The sequence below is a fragment of the Bison bison genome, unplaced genomic scaffold (genome assembly GCF_000754665.1).
Source record: "Bison bison bison isolate TAMUID 2011002044 unplaced genomic scaffold, Bison_UMD1.0 scf7180017856337, whole genome shotgun sequence".
Taxonomy (NCBI): domain Eukaryota; kingdom Metazoa; phylum Chordata; class Mammalia; order Artiodactyla; family Bovidae; genus Bison; species Bison bison.
This window is the reverse complement of record NW_011486910.1, coordinates 70,908-90,036: the sequence shown is the minus strand read 5'-3', so window position 1 is coordinate 90,036 and position 19,129 is coordinate 70,908. Positions and strand designations below refer to the sequence as shown.

At 42.5% G+C, this 19,129-nt stretch overlaps 1 protein-coding gene across 3 annotated transcripts in view; it reads right to left on the bottom strand.

Annotated features, from left to right (window-relative positions):
• Positions 1–19,129, bottom strand: part of FGGY (FGGY carbohydrate kinase domain containing) — a 504,873-nt gene that overhangs the window by 440,622 nt on the left and 45,122 nt on the right. The window lies entirely within an intron of this gene.

Genomic DNA, 19,129 nt, shown 5'->3' with positions numbered 1-19,129 from the left:
GTCATAACTTTTCTTCCAAGGAGTAAGCGTCTTTTAATTTCATGGCTGCAATTACCATCTGCAGTGATTTTGGAGCCCCAAAAAATAAAGTCTGACACTGTTTCCACTGTTTCCCCATCTATTTCTCATGAAGTGATGGGACCAGATGCCATGATCTTCGTTTTCTATATACACATATGTATCGTATGATATATATGTCTGTGGACAAGGTCCACAACTAAGGATCCCTTCACTACTCAAGTAGCAGAAGATCAGAACTTCATGAACTCTTCCTTATGATGGTGCATAACTGCCCAACATCACAGAAAACATCCTTTCTAAGGAACACTTCTGCATCTTCTGTAAAGAGTCCTTACAGAGGGCACTGAACACTATAAGGATTTTGTGGCCTGGCCCTAGGCTTCCCTTTAGCCTCATCTCTCAACACGTTTGCCTTTCAACACCACCCCTCCCCACCCTGTCCCTGATTCCTCAAACTGACTGATGCAATGGTAGCTCTAGTAACACAATGTTCTACTCCGCACAGAGGTGCCTTTGCACTCTCCACTGCTTCTTCTTCACAGACAGACTGCAAGAGTGAAAATCCCAGATCTAATGCATCATGGCCTTGGGAGAGCTACTCAACTACCCTTCACTTCAATCTCTCTGTCTATGGTGACTACGGAGGGCACAGCACCACCTTTACCACACAGCTACTGAGAGAACAATGATGAGCAAGGGTATGTCAAGTGTCCAGAACAACGTCTGGCGCAGAGTAACCACTTCTTAAGTGATTTCTGTATTAGTTAGAATGTCTGCTCCACCACATTTCCATTTTCAGGAAGGACAATGGGCTTTGGAGACTGACACACTTTAGTTTCAACCTTGTTTCTCCCAAGGGAACCCTCCTACACTGTTGGTAGGAATGTAAATTGGTACAGACAGCATGGAAAACAGTATGGAGGTTCCACACAAAGCTAAAACCAGAGTTACCACATGATCCAGCAATCCCACTCCTGGGCATATAGTGACAGAACTATAATTCAAAAGATGCACGCACCCCAGTGTTCACTGTAGCACTGTTGACAACAGCCAAGACAAGGAAACAATACAAATGTCCATCGACAGATGAACGTACTTCCCTGGTGGCTCAGACGGGAAAGCGTCTGTCTACAACGCGGGGGACCCAGGGTCCATCCCTGGGTTGGGAAGATCTGCAAAGATGTGGTACATATATACAACGAAATACTCCTCAGTTATACAAAAATAATGCCATTTACAGCAACATGGATGTAATTAGAGATCACTATACTAAGTGAAGTTGGACAAAGAAAAAGACAAATAGATGGTATCACATATGTAGGATTAAAAACACGACACAAATGAACTTATCTACAGAACAGAAACAAACTTAGACATAGAGAACAGGTTTTTGGTTGCCAAGGAAGAAAGAAGGTCAGAGAGAGAAAAATTGAGTTTGGGATTGGCAGAGGAAAAATATTACACATAGAATGGAAAAACAACAAGGTCCTATGGTATAGCACAGGGAACTGTATTTGATATCCTGTGATAAACCATAATGAAAAAGAACATTTAAAAGAATATTTATATATGTGTGTATATATACATATTTATATATGTGTATACATATATATAGACACACATATATATAACTGAATCACTTTGCTGTACAGCAGAAATTAACACAACATTGTAAATCAATTATACTTTAATAAAATACATTTTTAAAATAATAAAAAAATTTTTAACGCTAGGTTCTCCTACTTGGTAATTACATTACTTCTGAACAATAGTCACCTAATATCTCTGGGTCTCCCTTTGTTCACTTACAGCAATGTTTAACTCGCACTGTTAGTAGGATTCAATTCAATGAGGTTATACATGTCACAATGTTCATCCTGGCACAATCACAAGTAAATGTTAGTTTCCCTCACAATCCTTACTTTTCTCAAATTATATGGGACCAATCTGTCTCCCTTATTAGACTCTTAGGTCCTTTTAAGAAGAGATCATAATTTATTCACCTGTGTCCCTGAGATAACATGAAATAATGATTTCTTAAATGAAATACTTATTGACCACGCAACAGTTTGTCCATCAGTCCCAGTTTGTGCTGGGTGTGTGCTACACATGAAGGTAACCATAGATGAAAGGCAGGAATATACTGGTCCTAATTCTTAGGTTGCTTATTGGCCAGGTGGAGCAAAGAATCTGCATAGGAAACACTCAGCAGGGATGGATAAGCAGCAAAAAATAATTCTTAAGTTTGAAAACATCTGATTTATAAACTGAGAATGCTGCATGGTCATGAAAGAAAGGCACTGCTGTGGGCAGGCAGCAGAGGGGTGGTATTACTTGCGAGGGAGAGCCTGACCTCAGTGTGGAGAGAAGGCAAAGACAAAGGAAGACGGGATGGAGACGTCCAGCTCCAGTGATGGCTTGAGCAAAGTGCAGGAAGAAGCAGCAACACTATCCATGGTCATGAGAGAGGAACGCTGGGAAGGTCAGGCTGAGAGACGTGTGCCAAGGCGGAGGAAGAGGGAAATTCCTATTAGATGCTCAAGTCAGAAGACAATGGGGGCCACCTTGAGTCCTGAGCAGGGGGTGATTTGTGGATCCAGTTTTAGGAAGGGGAGGATAGCAACAACATGGAGGGAAGTCTGGAGGGGAGGGAGAGGTAGGAGGACCAGCTTCCGTATACTTTTCAGACACAGAAGGAAGAGAAAGGGCAGAGGGAAAGGAAGAAGAAGGAAGAGGAAGACAAAAGAGCAGAGAAGATGAGCGAGAAGGAAAGTGAAACAAAGGAAAGTAGAAGAGAGGAAGGAAGAAGAAAAAGACAAAAGCAAAAGACAGAGAGAGAGAGAAGGGGAAGTGAAGGTGAAGGCAAAGAATAGGTTAAACATGAGAAGTGAATAAAATGAGAAGGACAGAAAAGCAGCAAAGTGAAAGATGCGTGGCAAACAAGAGCAGGACCACGACAACGTCCCCAGAACGAGACAGAGGTGGAGAAGGAAGGGCAGAAGCCGGAGCCCCGCGCGTGGTCTGCAGCCGCCTCTCCTCTCAGGGAATGAAGTCATGGCTGATGTCACCGCCTCTGAGTCACACGCCCACCAAGGAGGTGTTCCATCCCACCCTCCCAGACAACAGGGGCTCATTCCCTGCCTTGTGCTCTGGGACACTGTCTAGTCTGGTCCTGAGAGGACTGAAATGAGCAGGGTTCTCCTTGGGCCCCGGGAGGACACCGCAGCCACAGGAGCACGCCAAGCCTGTCGCCACTGGTCCAGGCCCTGCGGTGGGATGGTCAGAACAGGTGGGACAGAAAGTTCCGACTTTCTCTGACTGGGGCTAGGGCTCCATTCCATAATGTTTATAAAGGAAATTCCCACGATGAATAGTAGCGAATTCGCAAAAGGGCCTAAAAAGGTGCTTTTAGACTGACTCACAGAACTGCTTTCTCACGTTCGAGGCTCTCACCACGCTCCCACTGCAGCCCCAAGGAGGCCTGCTTTCCTTGGACGGCCAGACCCCTCCCTGCACCAGTCATCCACCCTGCCGAGCGCCCGCTTCCATCTACTCCCAGCCTACACGTCATCTCCTCCCGACTCCTCTCCCCTAACATGGGTGTATTTCCATCCTGCTTACAGAGCGCTGTGCCTTTACTTCTGTTCCTCTACTAGAATATGAGCTGCTTAAGGACAGGGACTCTGGTTTACTGCATTTAACCAAATACCTGGAATAAAACACATTTTCAATATGTTTTCATATTGAAACACAATATTTCAAACACAAATTTCAAATATTTGCTGAATGAATGAATGTCCCTGTCAACTCTGGAAGGAAGTGATAGGCACCATGCTAGCATTTTCAGACTTCTCTGAAACACGGGCCCGCTCTTATAGCCATAGTCCTAAGAATGTTGCTTGCTGAAGACAGTACCCTAAAGTTACACATAACGATGCAAGTGAAATTGCTCTGGAAGCAGTTGCTTGGGGCATCTGAGGATGGATTTTCTCTCTCCCTGGGACTGTAAGCTGTTGTAGGAAGGGTAGAGGATTGAGTTAGTTTTAATTTAGATGCCCTGCTCTAACAGTCACACTCAGCCTGTCCCCATTTGCTCAAACACAAATGACACCACCCATTCCCCAAGCTGTCCAGCAAGATTAAGCATAGTTTAAAGAAAAAAAAAACAGTGCTTACCTCAAGAAAATATGGATTTTTACTTTCATGTTTAGCTTTCTTAACTGCATTTAGAGATGAGCATATGGAAAATAGACTTCATTAACCTCTTTTTTTCCTGAAAATCAACTTTTTCTGTTCTAATCATCATCAGAAAATACATCACTACCACCAGCACTCTGCTGCTGCTGCTAAGTCGCTTCAGTCGTGTCCAACTCTGTGCAACCCCATGGACGGCAGCCCACCAGGCTCCCCCATCCCTGAGATTCTCCAGGCAAGAACACTGGAGTGGGTTGCCATTTCCTTCTCCAATGCGTGAAAGTGAAAAGTGAAAGTGAAGTCATTTAGTTGTGTCTGACTCTTTGCGACCCCATGGACTGCAGACTGCCAGGCTCCTCCATCCATGGGATTTTCCAGGCAAGAGTACTGGAGTGGGGTGCCATTGCCTTCTCCGTACCAGCACTCTACAACTTACCAAATACCTTCTGATACAAAATATTCGTGTCAATACCTTTTATGGACAGGAAACTAAGGCCCGTCAGAGAAATGAATTTCCTAAGATCATGCAGAGAGTAAGTGAAACCCTAGCCACTTGAACTCCAAACCTAGTATTTCTTCTTTGCTGCCCCTGTTGCTGCCTCCCAGGACATGGGAGGTGCTCAATAAATACTTGCACAGTGATTCACTCCCTTTCTCAGGTCCATGGGCTGGTCTCTGACCTCTGGCCAAAGCCAGACCACACGGCCTCACGCCAAGACAACTGCAGTAGGCTTCACTCTAGTCCCGATTCTCTCCCTATCTATCTTAGGCTCACAGAACACCAGCACTGAAAGAGAACTTCAGGGGTCATGCAGAACAGCTGTTCCCAAATGCCAGACCCTGACTGCTGCTAGCCCTTGACTGGTCATTTTTGCTAATCAGTGGTGAATAATATCAATAGAGAAGATGAAATACTTATTATTAATAATACTATCAATAATTGATTGGTAAAAAGATCTCATGTCCTGGTAGCTCACTTTGCTTTTCTTGGGCAAGCTCCAATACTCTACACACACAACGTTATTGGGAGAAAAACATCGATCTGTGCCACTATTCTGATCCTTAAGCAAAGACATGAGAGACAGAGACCAAACAGGGCAGCCACTACCCGGGCAGCTTCTATTTCCCTCTGAACACTCCCTAAGTGAAAAGTGAAGTCGCTCAGTCCTGTCCGACTCTTCGAAACCCCTAGAGTGCAGCCTACCAGGCTCCTCTGTCCATGGGATTTTCAAGGCAAGAGTACTAGAGTGGGTTGCCACTGCCTTCTCCATCATTACTCCCAGACATAACCAATTAGATCATATCTTCTTATTTTCAATAAGCAGTCAGCACTTCTCAAATAATGCAGAACATTGATTTCCAGGTATTTATCTCTGTATGCTATTTATCCAAATAGATTTATACTGGAATTGAGCACTTTAGAAATGTATTAATAGCAAAAATACATTAAACACTCATAATTAGACCACGTATGGCTTTCCTTGTCTTCTATATAGATATACTTACCCATTCATTAATTCCCTAGTCTTGTGTTTTTGAGCCAGAAGACACTGACTGTTGAGAAGACAGAGCCTGGAAGCCAGACTAAAGCAGCTTTTTGAGAAGGTGTGGGTTGGAGTACTGATGAGGCTGTAGAGCTGAGATCAGACTTTCTTTTATTACTGAGGTGGTGCCCAAGTTTCACCTAATCCTCAGCCTCTCCATACAGGAAAGATTCAGAGATGTGGGCTTTCATGCAGATCCTGGAATCCCTTTATCATTCAACCACCAAAGTGGCCACAGCTTCATGCATAGAGACTGGACTCCAGTGACATCTTAGCTACAGAAGTACCGCCAGGACCCCCAGGTTCAGAACAGTTAAGGAAGTAGTTGAGTCATTTATTCATTTTTTCCAACTGTAAACATTTCAGGTGAGTGCAAGGAGAAGGAAGAGGCCAGACCTTTGGGAGGTAACTTCATGTGCTGGATCACAGAGAAAAAAAGAGGAATGTGTTGGAGCTTGTGTAGTAGAGGAAACCTCAGATTTCACCCGTTTCAAGCATGATTCTTCAATCGTATGTCTAAATAAGTAGAATTTTTTATTCTAGAGTTCATATTTATCTTAAAAATCTGAGTTAGACAAAATGCTGTCTGGGATTTGAAGCTTAAACTAAGAGAACTAGCTCTCTTTACCTAGGTATCTCATCCGTAGGCATGGGGGTGGGGGGCGGGGAGCATTGCCTGATACAGGCTGGAGTTGACCAAATAACCTTTACTTCTTCTTAAATCCATTTCCTAGAGTTAGAAAACCCAGGTTTTTTCATTGCAGCACTCCCAGAAGTCATAGAGCTGGGAGGTGGTAATCCATCTAACTCTCTCCATCTTCAGCTTCTTTATCTTCAAAATAAGTGATAACATCTATTTCATAGGATTTTCAGACGAATTAACTGAGATAGCAGACTTAAGAGCATATGGTAGAATATTTAATAAATTCTAGTGCAGGTGTCAATAATGTTCATGGATAGCAATCAAACAGGGTCAATATCTTGAGTAATATTGATAAGCATCTCAAAAAAGTAAAGGGTTTTAATATTTCAACATGCTTTCACAAGTGTAATAATGTCTTGTGCGTGCACGCTAAGTTGCTTCAGTCATGTCCGACTCTTTGCAGCCCTATGGACTGTAGCCCACCAGGCTCCTCTGTCCACGGGATTCTCCAGGGAGAATACTAGAGTGGGTTGCCATGCCCTCCTCTAGGGGATCGTCTCGACCCAGGTATCAAACCAGTGCCTCTTGTGTTTCCTGCATTGGCAGGCGGGTTCTTTACCACCAGCACCATCTGGGAAGCCCAACAGTGACTCAACCTATTCCAAAAACTTAAGATGGCCTGATTGGGTGGACAGAAGGACAGATAGATGGACATACACATGATAAGCCAAGTACAGTACAATACTAAAGACAGAATCCAGGTCAGAGTTCTATGTGTTCATTATAAAACTGTTTCTACGTCTCTGTATGTTTGACAATTTTGACAATAAAGTGTTGAGGGAAAATGGCTTTCACAGCCTGTTACACTTGATCCTAGCCTTGGGAGCCCCTTGAGATAAAGGATGCTCTCGGCTTCCACTCTGCCTCCCCATCCCAGGCACAGTGCCTTTCTCACAGTATTTACTAGATGAATGCTTGTTTCACTGATTCAATGAACATAGTCCTACAATAACAGAATAGTTATTCTCATTTTGAAGACAACAACAGAACAACAACAAAAGAAAATAAAACCAACCTGTATGTTCAGAGAAATGAGACTACTACTTCAGAAGAATGCTCTGACTTATGTCCTTCCTAACTTCTGGCCTGCCTCCTCCCTTTCCCTAATTAACATCCACCTCTCCTGGGCCTCCAGATTTCCAATGGAACAGTTCACCTCAATGAAGCTGACCGTGCTAATGAGTTCCTATATACCACAACAAGCATTAAATACACTGTCTTTTTTAGCATATTTTCTAAAGACAGTTCTTTCCTCCAATAGATGTGACCTCCATTTTAACCTGGTGAGAAAAGAATTTTGTTCAATCTTTGTCTTACATTGAAAATAATACCATGTAGGAATAAGGCCAGTGGAACATAGCAATTGTTCTCTCACTTCTCTATATATTCTTAGAAGTAGCTGACATCCCTACACACTTGTCAGGACGGCTGGCAGCAAGGAAGCTGGGGACAGGGGCTTTGCTATTTATTTCAGCCATAAGTCTGCCTTAGACCAGAAAACAAGGAATCATTTGGAAAATATTTATCGAGTATGTTTTCAATGCCAAGCACCACGTTTGGGTAAGGGGAGGAAACAGGTATGGAAAGAGATTTGGTACCTACTTTTATGGAGCTCAGAAACCACCAACCTAAATGAGAAAGGAACATAATGCAACAGATGACAAACAAAATAACAAGACAGGATTTAGGGCCAGAAGCACCTTCATGAAGGCCTAAGCCTGATACCTGTGGACAAGGCACTGCATCTATTTGAGGCTTATTCTGTTTATCTATAAAATGCAGCAAACGTTCAGTATTTAACTCACAGGGCCATGTCATCAATCAAATAAAGAAAACACAGTTTCAAGCCATAGAAGCTGTAAAGTAAAATGCAAAATATAGTATCATAACAATAGCTGACGTTTATTAAATGTTATTAGGTATCAGGCCAAGTCCTTCTTTTTTTAAAAAATTTGGCCTGCTTTTTAAAATCACTTTGTTGGCCTATAAAACTAAAAGAATACAGCACATAGCTGGCATATAAATCAAATATGCAAATGCAGGGATAAAGAAAAGATTCACTGTCCAGGTAAATGAAGACAGGCCATGAGCCTCAACACTCCATATATTTCAGTTACGAGCCCAGTTTATGGGAAGACCACCCTGGAGAGAAAATCCACAACAGATGCCCTAACACCAGCTGACAATACGGTCGGCCGTGCTCAAAGGCTGGGAGAAATCTGGTCCAAACGTAATATGGCCCTAGTATAAACACTCTAAAAAAGAGCTTGTTTGATTCAGATGATGTGTCTTCAATTTTCTTGGGGATGAAAGAAGCAACACAAAGGGGTTAGTCCCCTCAGAGTACAAAGACAAGGAGAGAAGCACAGAGGAGTTCCTGCCTCTATCTGGAGGCTTCATTTCACACAAAATATGCAGTGACTTGAGGTGATAGGCTGCAGCCAAGGGGTGGCTCTGGGGTGGAAAGGAGCAGTAATACTCCAAACTTCCTTTTCCACAATAGGGAAGAGAAAAGTAACATATGCTTGACATGCAGTGATCTTTACTTTGGAACAGAACAGACACACCCAGCAACCAAAAATGGCATGACAAATGATTTAGTAAGTTTACCCATTCATCCATTAAAATATTTACTGAGTTATCACTGTTAGATACAAAGCAAAGCAATGCCCCAGACATCACAGACGTGGAGATAAATGAGATGCAATAATAGTTTAATAAATTCCAGGGTAGGGGTAAGAGGAAGATGCCATAGGCGGAGCAGAGGGTGGGACTCTAATCAACACCCCATGGTGAAAGTCAAGGAAGGCTTCTCAGAGCTTGAAGAATTGGTATAAATTTCCCCAAGTGAAAAGAAATCATTGTAAGTTTACCATGCAGAAGGAAGACCTCAGCAAAGATCCAGAGGTGTAAGAGAACATGGGTAAGGTATCCTTAGATCCACTGATCAAGAAATGCACCATCTGGCAAGACTTCCCATTTCTCTAAGTATTCTGTTATAGGAAAAGTAATGATGGAGTCCTTGAACAAATTCTTGCGGCCTGGGTCTCAGCTCCAAGAGCCCAGAGGGTTAGTTGCTGGAAGAGGAAAGGGTGAAGCAGGCTGGGTGGGGAACCTGTAAAATGCAGGACACTCACCCCTTTTTGAGGGACAGCCCCAGCGCAGCTCTGGCCAGTTCCTCCCACATGGGAATGTGAACCCAGGACTGCCAAGTCCTTTTATTATTTTTTCGAGAGGAACAGAGAAATCTGGATTTTTATGTGAAATTTCTCTTTTTTTTTTTTTTAATGTTGGACTACTAATTCAAAAAGGAATTTTTTTTTTTCAAGTACAGGGTGGGTCCAACAAAACCCATCTGGGGACCAGATTCAGTTTGTGGGCTGCTAGCCTATAACCCTGCACGTGGGCAGAAATGAGTCACAGAGCAGTGCAGGCCAATGGATAGCGCCCAGGGCTGGAGGCTGGACTAGTGAGAATCCTGGCTCTACCACCTACTTGTTGTGTAGCTTTAAAGAAACTATTCAAGCCCCCGGGTCTTGTTTTCCTCATCTGTATAATGGAATAACAATACCTGTCACAGCGGGTTAGATGAAATAATGTAAGTAAATCCCTTCATATAGTGCAGATGGTTTAAGGAAATAATCCCAGCGGGGGCGAAAAAAAATCCCATGCTAAATAATGAAGTGCTGTAGACCAGAAAGGATACCTGGAACTATAAGATTATTTTTTAGTGGAAAAGACTAAGAAGTAATAAAAGCCTGAGCACTGTGCTGTAACAGTAGCAAACTATTCCAACCATGGATAGTATCTCATTATTGTGCTTTGTAATGATATATGCAGCCATTTTTTCCTATATTGTAAATTTCTTAAAACAAATGCATTTGTAAGACTGTAGAGCCTCATAATTTTTCCCTTTAACATTGCAGTGTAAACTTTGTTGTTGCTATACAAATATTTATTATCTACCCAGTACATGTGCCAGAAGTATTTTTTTTTCCAAAGTCGTAACATAGATCATGTCACACCCATGTTTAAAATCCATCAACCATTTCCCACTGCTCTTAGAATAAATCCAAATTCCTGCCAATGACCTCAAGGCTGTGTAGGGTCTGGCCCTTGGTCACTTCTCTAACCCCCCTTCTGCCCCTGTCTGCCTCGCTCATACCCTGCCCCTGGCCCTGCTGACCTAGGTGGATCTCATAGGTGCTTCTCTCCCCTGAGAGTCTTCTCTCCACTGAGTCTGCTGCTCCTGCTTCCTGAAAATCTCATCATTCTTGTCAACCGAAACCTCCCAAGAGAACACACCAGCCATGCCAAATCTGTTCACCTGAGTTTCTCCCTCATAGCATTTTCCAGGAAACAAAATCACTTTGCATATATATTTGTTCTATTTTCTGTCTCTCTACACCAAAATCTAAGTTCCCAGAAGCCTACGCAGGGCGCTCATCTATCTTGCTCACCTTGGCATCCCCAATACTCATCACAGAGGAAACACTCAACCAATATTTTGTAAATGAAAAAAAATGATCCCAGCACCCATTGTTCCCAGCCTCAGATGCTCCTGAAGCTGTCACATCCAAGTTTCTTCCCTGAACTAGTTTATGCAAACCCTGGAAGGCAAACATTTGAAGAAGCAGTAGAGTGAAATGGTGATAAGCCCATTCTGTGGGTCTGAAACGCCAAGGTTCAAACCCCAATCTCGCCTTTTATTAGCTGAATAACCTCAGGCAAGTTGTTTAACATTTCTGAGGCTGTTTTGTCATCTGTAAAAGATGAGACTTACTTTCTAGGGTGGTTGTGAAGATCAGATAAGTCTAACTGGGATGAAATGCTTAGACAAGTGCTAGATATATAATAAGAACTATGTACATTTTAGCTACTGATTTCATCTATTTCCTTGGCTGTTGCTGTTGTTCAGTTGTGTACAAATCTTTGCGACTCCTTGGACTGCAACACACCAGACTTCCCTGTCCTTCACCATTTCCTGGAGCTTGCTCAAACTCATGCCCATTGAGTCGGTGATGCCATCCAACCATCTCGTTCTGTCATCCCTTTCTCCTGCCTTCAATCTTTCCCAGCAGCAGAGTCTTTTCAAATGAGTCAGCTCTTCACATCAGGTGGCCAAAGTATTGGAGCTTCAGCATCAGTCCTTCCAAAGAATATTAAGGGCTGATTTCCTTTAGGATTGACTGGTTTGATCTCCTTGTAGTCCAAGGGACTCTCAAGAGGCTTCTCCAAAACCACATCTATTTCCTTATTCTGTTCTTATTGCTTAGTTCAAAAAGGCTATAATTTTGTGAAGGCAGAGATCACTTTTTTTGTGAAGGCAGGCCCCCATAGGACGGAAAAGAGACAGGGTGGAGCTGTTTGTATGGTTTTTGATGTACATATACTTACATGATATGAGGCTAGAAGTAAGACATTTAACCTTTTTGGGGGGCCTTAGTTTCCTCATTTATGGGCTTCCCCAGTGGCTCAGCAGTAAAGAATCTGCCTGTAGTGCTAGGAGACTCAAGAGATGTGAGTTCGATCCCTGGGTGGAGAAATTCCCCTAGAAGAGGGCATGGCAACCCACTCCAGTATTCCTGTCTGGAGAATCCCATGGTCAGAGGAGCCTGGCAGGCTACAGTCCATAAAGTCACAGAGTCAGACACAACTGAAGCGACTGAGAACGCATGCATCTTCCTCATTTATAAAAAATGATAAATCTAACCACAAGATAGTATAAAAATTAAATAATCACTGTGGAATAAAATAACTCAGGGGCTGTAAGCATTGGTGAATTTTCGGGGAAACATGTACAAGATATTCAGTAAGTCACTCTGCTTTGCAGTTCAAAGCTGGCTGCCTCCTGGTACAGGTATCATACATAGGATACGGAGGATTCAGATAAATGAATGACTCTGAAAACATGTTTTACACTCTTCTACTATTTTCTATGACTGTTGATTTGCCTGACAATTTTGTGGTCATTTTTAGATGCTCTCTTTAGCTATTATTCAAACAGGAAAAACATGCAACTCATTACACTCAGTGACATGAAATAAGATATTCTAGTGTTTAACATTCTCTCAATTGGCTATAGAACGTTACTGACATATCCATCAGTAGAGACAAACATTTTAAAACACAGTGGAAGTGAGAATTAAACTACCATTTGAATATCTACTGTATATTTTACAAATATCTGACTAAATTACAATTAATTCCACAAGACTGACATTATTGTCATTAGTCATTTGACAGCTACGCATGCTGAAAATCACAGACATTGATTTAGTCAAAGGTCATGCAAAACTGGTAAATGGCGGAGAAAGATTTCAATGCAAGTGTCATTTGCCTTCAAATCCAGTACTTGTTGTTGTTACACAACTGTGTTCTACCTCCCAAAGTTCCTGTCTTGTATTAGCTCTACGGCAAAGACCTGACGAATGTAGGTAAATAATATCAAGACCTATGCATGCATTTAAAGCCAGAGTAACGAATAGAGAAAGACTAGTTTCCACTATATTGCCATCAAAAAAGAAATGCTCCATTTTTAAGACAGAAACTGACACTGTTTATCTTTCATAAAGTTTCAAGACAAGAAACCTGAAGAAAAGAAAATAGATCTTACTATATAATCAAGAGGAATAGAAGAATAAGGCTGGTCAAGGCACTTATTGTGCAAGCCTCGCACTGTACAGAGGAGACAATGATCGGGCTTTCCTGAAGTCTAACAGTTTTCTTTTTAATAGTTCCTACTGCAAAGCATTCAACTGATACCTTGCACAGCTAGCAGGAAGTTATCAAACCACCTCTCTGGGCATCCAAACTCCCTGGTTGCTCCCAAGACCCTACATATACAGGAAAAAGCACATTAGAACCAATCAGAATATCACTTACTCATTTTCCCAATATGTTACCAAGAGAACAGAAGCAGAAGTGTATGGACTAGGGAAATGAAAGGGACAGATACGTGTTCTAAACGCATCAACAAAATTCTCTGACATTCTAGCCAGTTGCTTCCAGACTTTGGAATGAACAATGAAAACTGCAAACTATAAAATGATTAGCTTTCTGCTCTGCTGACAATGGCAAAAAAAGGAAATGAGTTAAAAGAGGGGTTGGAATACCTCCATGCATCCTCTACAAGCCAGTTAATTATCTTCCATTAACACTGAGCTGTCAGGATCGGCATCAGCCCGTTAACTTACTTGACCTTCCTCAGCCTGCACCTCGTTACCCTACGATGTTTCATGTTTATAAAGATAGGAGACTCCAGCTGTTTCAGCCTGAGAGAACTTAATTTACATTTGGCCTTCATTAAGATGAGAGTCAGAATCATTGAGACCAAATGGAGAAGCCAGACTGCTGGGGGTTATGAAAAATTCAAATGGCATTTTTCCTTTTATCTGACAATTCTTATTAAGGAGACATACGTCAACCTAAAACACATAAACCTTAAATGAAAAAGACACGATTAAAATTCCATATTGCAGAACTAGGACTCAAGTGGCTTTGCCCACGAGCCATGGTGGTCCTAGTACATCACTCTGTCTTCTGGGAAGTCTGAATTCCAAATTCTATCCAACTGCCTCCGACATTCGATTCCAGGCTAAGCACAAGGAGCGCATGAATGACAGCAATACTGAAATGAGTGGTCAGCTCTGACTCCTCCACCTAGCTCACCCCTCGTGGCCAATCAGCTTCAATGTCCTGCTGACATTAATCCCTAACAATTTTGGGAACCTGTCTCCTCTCCATCCCACTGTGCCTAATTCAGGTCTCATCACTTCTCACCTGGAGAACTGTAAGAGCTCCTTATTGTCCCACTCAAGTCATTCAAAAAATATTTATTGAGTACCCATTATGTGCCAGGCATTTGATTAAGTATAGGGACACAGCAAGGAACAAAATGGACATCACCTCCATCTTCCTGTGGATTACAATGGTTGGAAGGGGTGAGCTTTATACAAGTCGTTACACAAATGGACATGCCATTACAATTTATGAAAGATATAATGAAATAAAATTAAGAGTAAAATGACAGGGCTTCCCTGGTAGTCCAGTGGTTAAGAATCCACCTGCCAATGCAGGAGACATGGGTTTGAACCTCAGTCTGGGAAGATCCCACATGCCTCGAGGCAGCTAAGCCCAAGTACCACAGCTACTGAAGCCCACGTGCTCTAGAGCCCATGCTCCACAACAACAGAAGAGGCAATGAGAAACCCGAATATTGCAACTAGAGAAAGCCTGCACGAAGCAACCAAGACCCAGCTCAGCCAAAAATAAATCAATTAATGTTTTAAAAAAGAGTAAAATGACAAAAGACCTCTGATTTACTTGAAAGTCAGAAAAGGCTTCTTTAAATATGTGACAGTAAAACTGAGATTTACATGATGAGTTAGAATCAATGGTGAGTAGAGGGAAGAATATTCAATCAGAAGGCCCAGCGTCATTTAAGACCAGAGATCAGCAAACATTTTCTATAATGATTTAAGAGAGTAAACATTTTCAGCTTTGCAGGAAATGCAATCTCCATCTCAAATATGCAGATCTACTGCTGAAGTACAAAAGTACCTCAGACAGTCCATAAACAAATAATGTGGCTGGCTGCCAGTAAAACTTCACGGCCACCAAAGTCTTAATTTCATCTCATTTTCACCAGTCACAAAACATGACTCTTCTTTAAATTCTTATTCAACATTTGAAAAGGTAAAAGCCATTCTCAGCTCCCAGGACACCCAAAAGCAGGCAGCAGGCCAGATTCGGCCCATGGCCATAGTTGGCCAACCCCTAGTCAAAGACTCTGAGATGGCAAAGACCTGGAGTGACTGAGGCACTCTGAGTGGATGGATCCCTATGGATGGACCGGAGACAGCAAAGTGAGGGACACACAGTAAGCAGCAGGGGGGAGGTGAAAATGATATCCTACACCATCTTCTGAGCCAGATTACAAATTTTGGAGCTTATCCTAAGAGCAAAGCAAGGCCAATAAAGTGCTATAATCAGAAAAATAAGAAAACTGATTCTTGGGGAATTCCCTGGTGGTCCAGTGGTTAGGACTTGGCACGTTCACTGCTGGGGCCTGGTTTCGATTTCTGTAAAGAACTAAGCTCCCACAAGCTATGTGGCATGGGCAACAAATAAATAAATTAAAAAAAAAAAAAGATAACTGGCTCTTACTCCCCACCACACACACATTTTCTTACTCCTAGTCCAATCTTTTCACCCTGCCCAAGGTATCTAGGATATTTCCTCTCTTGGCTAACAACCATCCTTAATTTCTCTCACCAAACAGGCTCTTAACAAATCAAGCCCAGGCTACTTACCTGGTCTCATTTCCTACTACTCTCAGGGAAGCATCCCAGGCTCCTGTCCTGGGGCCTATGTACCTTACAATAACAAAAAAACAGTCTCTCTAGAATATCCTTCCTTTATTCTCTACTAGGCAAAACCTCCAGTCATATCTTGAGGTTCATCTCAAGTACCTTGTCCAGGAAGCAAATTATTTTCCCCAAAAGCACTTTTCATATTCCTGAATCACAGTGCTCAGTGCACGTTCTGCTGGCTCTGGGTCCATGCTTCTATCCTCCTTATGCTTCCCCACCACTGTTCCCACTGGACACTGTGCCCCTCGAGGGTAAGGCTGAGTCCTCCTTGTACCCATGCCCCCAGTGCCTACCATACTGCCAGCTGACGGCAGGACCACAAGTAAGATTTGACAAACTAAGGAATGAATGAAGAATAACCACCTAGCAGCCCTGTGAACTTGCATAGTCTCATGTTCTGATGTTGAATGTGCTGTTGGACAGTTAGTGAAGCTATGTGTATGCATGTATGCTAAGTCGCTTCAGTTGTGTACAACTCTTCGCGATCCTATGGACTAGAGCCCGCCAGGCTCCTCTGTCCATGGGATTTCTCCAGGCAAGAATAGTGGAGTGGGTTACCATGCCCTCCTCCAGGGGATCTTCCAGACCCAGGGATCAAACCTGTGTCTCTTACATCTCTTGCATTGGCAGGTGGGTTCTTTACCACTAGTGCCATCTGGGAAGCAGTACTTTCCTATGTCTCAGTTCCCCATAGGCCCACTAAAAAGAAGGAACTGCTTCCCACTTCTCCATACACGGATACTTTTCAGGATATAAGGGTAGAAAAGCCTTTAGAACCAAAAGTGGTTTTGTGAATCTGCAGGCAGGAACATCAGCACCACCTGGGAGCTTGTTAGAAACCCAAATTTTCAGGTCCCATCTCAGGGTTACTAAGTCAGAATCCACAGTTCAGTAAGATCTCCAGGTGATTCATTTACACATTAAAGTTTGAGAAGCTATAAAGCCACTGGCACACTTTAAGGAGAAGATGCGAAAACTGATTTCTTTAGAAGTTGTTTTGATTTTGAATTTGCAAACACAGTAAAACCAAAGGAATTCTCAGCAAGGATTCCTGGGTATGCTTACCAAAAAATAAAAATCAATTAAAAAAAAATCTGAAACACAGGTTTGAAGCTCAATGTTCAGGTAGTTGAATACACAGTGAGGCACGGTTTAGAGCCTTACTCAGAAAATTCTGAAATGGAATCGACTAAATGAATGGACAGATGGATGGTCAGTCTTAGGTCATAAACACAGCCAGGCAATCTAGATGTTAATTATTTTCTGTGGGTTTTATTTAGCTTACTTTGATCTCAAGCACATAGGTAAATATCCGGACAAGCTTATAACTGGATGTATATTAAGATCTCCTGGGATACAAAGCACTAAGCTGGCTACAAACCAGGTGCTCAGGAAGGTGCTGGTACTGCACCAATGACCACCTGTCCCATTCTTCTCACCTAATTTAGAATGGCTCTTCCTCACCTATGGCCAACAAGGGTGACATGGCCAACCCATTTGTTCTTTTGTACCATGTTTAGGCGGAGAAAGCAATGGCACCCCACTCCAGTACTCTTGCCTGGAAAATCCCATGGACGGAGGAGCCTGGTAGGCTGCAGTCCATGGGGTGGCGAAGAGTCGGACACGACTGAGCAACTTCACTTTCACTTTTCACTTTCCTGAATTGGAGAAGGAAATGGCAACCCACTCCAGTGTTCTCGCCTGGAGAATCCCAGGGATGGGGGAGCCTGGCGGGCTGCCATCTATGGGGTCACACAGAGTTGGACACGACTGAAGCAACTTAGCAGCAGCAGAAGCAGCAACCATGTTTAGGCTGGCTTAAAGACCACCACCACCCCTGTTACTGGTACTTCCTGGACAAGCAACTTTAAAGAGGGTTTCAGCACTGCATGACAATGCTGGGATTTAGAGAGCAGGAGACACCAGTTTACATTCTGGCTCTATCATCTATTTGGAAAAGTCATATAACCCTCTCTCTCAGCCTCAGTTTCTCATGCCATCAAGCAGTCAGAGGTTGCTAGAATGAAATCAATTAAAACCTATCAAACACAGAATAGAGTGTGGGGGCAGGTACAGGGCAGTTTAGTAATCTGATTTGTATTTCAGGATATTTTGGTATCCAGTTTTCAAAGTGACCCAATTCAACTCACTCACTTTCTAGATGGAAAAAGTGAAGCCTGGGATGACAAATACAGTGTGATGCTAGTAGAGTCAGAATTAGGATCCTGAAACCCCAACTCCTAAAACACTGTATTTTCAAACTCCTAGCAAATACATACATCTTTCTGCAAATTCAAACTTACAAAATAGTTCAATATACTAAACAAGTAACAACCCAAGCCTGCCTTAATTATCAATATCCTTTTTGCTCATCTCTCTCTGTCCCATGGTGGCAATCCAAGGACACCTTCTCAGTACCCTGAGACTCCCCCAACCCCACGTTTGAGTAATTGAAGAATCAACCCACCAGAGCCAGTAAATGAATCATGTCAGGCCTTATCCTTAGATGAATTCTCTTCTCACCAGAGCACTAGGGGTTTTCAAGTCCTTACAGTTCCCAGAGGACCTGAACTTTCTCATGCATCCATATCTACCAGGAACCATTAAGTTGACATCACCATTCTCCGCACTTCATAAATGATCCTAACATCTGGAAATGGGAACCACCTGCAAGTGCTTTGTCCAGAGATCACCTTATCACACAAGGACATGGAAACTCAGGTTCAGGTGAGATGAGAAAGGCATTCCATAAAATGCCACCAAGGTCAAACATTAATCATTGGGGGCTAAAAGTATGCACAGAATGTTCCCGTTAGAAAATCAGGACTTGAATCCCAGCTCTGCCACTTTCTAACTGGAATGGTAATTAACCTCTGTGAACTGCAGTAGAGCAGTGGGTGTTATGAAAAATCAATTTCAGAGTCAGTTTTAGGTTCAGATTCTGGCTCTGTTGCATGCTTCTGAGTCACTTAGAGTGAGCTGACAAATCTCTATTAGTTTTAGCTTTTACAAAACACATAAAAAAGAAAAAGAAAACTAGAGGGTTGCTGCTAAGATTAAGTTGCTTAGGGTGAGCTGATGAATCTCTATTAGCTTTAGTTTTTACAAAACACACACAAAAAAAGAAAAAAAAAACCTACTTTATAGGGTTGCTGTTAGGATTCAAAGAGATAATCTCTGTCAAATACTTATCACAGTGCCTTGCATGAGTTATGCAGAATGACTTAACTGCTACTGAATCAATAAAATGGGATCAACCTTCTGGGAGTTGCTGGAAAAATCCAACACAGCAG